This window comes from Tupaia chinensis, unplaced genomic scaffold (assembly GCF_000334495.1).
Source record: "Tupaia chinensis unplaced genomic scaffold, TupChi_1.0 Scaffold000706_1, whole genome shotgun sequence".
In the NCBI taxonomy this organism is placed as follows: Eukaryota; Metazoa; Chordata; class Mammalia; order Scandentia; family Tupaiidae; genus Tupaia; species Tupaia belangeri.
This window is the reverse complement of record NW_006160229.1, coordinates 5559994-5562200: the sequence shown is the minus strand read 5'-3', so window position 1 is coordinate 5562200 and position 2207 is coordinate 5559994.

Genomic DNA, 2207 nt, shown 5'->3' with positions numbered 1-2207 from the left:
TAGGGAAAACATTGACTAAACATCTTGCAGGCATCTTTTGGTTTCTCTTCCTGGGTTCACAAAATGACTGACACATGCATGAAGACAGGCCCAAGTAATTATGGAAAAGAGACCCTAGAACTTTTGGACTACTTTCAATCACTGAGGCAAGTCTGAGGAAGCTCCTGCCCAGGAATCTAATCCTTGCTCTTTTGTCAGAAGTCACAAAAGTGACAGTGACTGTCTTTAGTATACTGCTTCTCCTCAACTCAGAGATACAGGAAGATTAGAGATGGGTGGAAAGATAAGAGGAGGTAAGGCTTGTATTTTCAATAGCTCAGGTCTATGGTTAATTGGTGTATTTCTGATTTGGACCTTCAAGTGCTTAGGGAACTCAAGACATTTGAAGCAATGGAAAAAGGACTTAATTATACCTTTGTTGATCAGGTAAAACAAATGAAATAAATTAAATTCATACTTATAACATCCAGTATTTCAGAGGCACTCCAGAAATATTTGTCACATGCATGAGGGAATGAACGGTGTAAAAAACATGAGTATATGAAAATAGTGGCTAACTTTTCTTAATCTAGGGTTTCTTAGTGTTGCGTAAACCTATGTTTTCTATTAACATACAACCTTCATGAGGGTAACAACTTTGTCTTGTTTACCTAGCAGAATCTGTCAGTCAAAGTTTTTTGGTTGCCAGCAACAGAAACCAAATGTCTTTTTTTTTGGGGGGGGAGAGGGGGAGGTTTTTGCCATAAGGGGCGTGTACTCACCAGAAAGACAGACAGAGACAGAGAGACAGAAAGTGAGAAATCACTACCCACCAGGGAGGACGGCCAAGGATGGCCACGCCGAAATTCCTTCTCCTCCATTCTCCTACCAGGATCTTGGGCACGCACGCAAACGCTCCTGGCATGAGTTTAAGTCACCGGGTCCGGGACTCGAACCACGTTCGACTACATAGGAGTCCAGCGACATAGCCATTACGCTAACTGCTGGTCCCAAACCAAATGTCTTTGAACTGACAATAATGTCAGATCTGGCTAACCAAGGGAAGCAGAACTTACTGAATGCCTTTTGAGAATGCAAACAATTTATGGGAAGTTTGGAATGGGACTTGAAAAAAGATAGAGGCCTACAATACAAGAGCCACAGGATGGTCTATTAGCAGGGAAACTTGTAAGGAAAATACCACTGGCCAGAATGAACAGCATTTATTCTATCCTCATGTTACTAGCTTATAATTCAAAATCTCATGGGAACCAGCAGTTAGCGTAATGGCTATGTCGCTGGACTCCCACGTAGTCGACCGTGGTTCGTGTCCCGGACCCGGTGGCTTAAAACTCACGCCAGGCGTGTGTGCGTGCGTGCCCAAGATCCCGAGAGGAGAATGGAGGAGAAGGGATTGCAGCGTGACCATCCCCCCTGGGGGGTGATTTCTCGCTTTCTGTCTCTAATGTCTCTCTCTGTCTGTCTGGCGAGCGCATGCGCCCTATAGTGAAAATCTCTCAAAAAAAAAAAAAAAATCTAATGATTTCACAAAAACAAAAACAAAATGCAAAAATCACATGAGATTGCTTCTGATTGGCTCCACTTAAATATATTGTGTTGAGAAGCGAGAGGAGGTACGTGTCACAAAAGAAACCTTCACAGAACCCTTTGGTTCTGGTAGTGATAGGACAGAAGTTTGGATATACCCTCCTCCAACCAAGAATACCCATACTGCAGGAGAAGTCACTCTATATAAAAGAAATTAGGATGTTCCTAGATAAAAGAAATTAGGATGTTCTTACAAATGAATGAGTGGAGGGGGACCATGTATGAGCATTAAGCACAATGTAAGACTGAATATATTTTGGTTGAATGAATGGCTAATTCAGCAACATGCTTTTTCTGCAAGGGTGCTTAGAAGAGAAGGTTTCTCCTTCAGTGCCACTCCCCTTACCCAGGCCTCATTCAAGTATTCATTTTTTAAATTTAATTTCCAGAGGGAGTGTTCGCTTGCAAGAGAGAGAGAAAAGGAGAGAGAGAAAGAACCATGGTCACACTGCAATCCCTTTCCTCTATTTTTTCTATCTATCGGAATTTGGGGTACTTCCTCCCAGCACACACACACACACACACACACACACACACACACACACACCTGGAGTGTTTTTCAAGCTATTAAGGCCAGGATTTGAACCGTGGTTCAACCGTGTAAGATCTGGCTCCTGGCA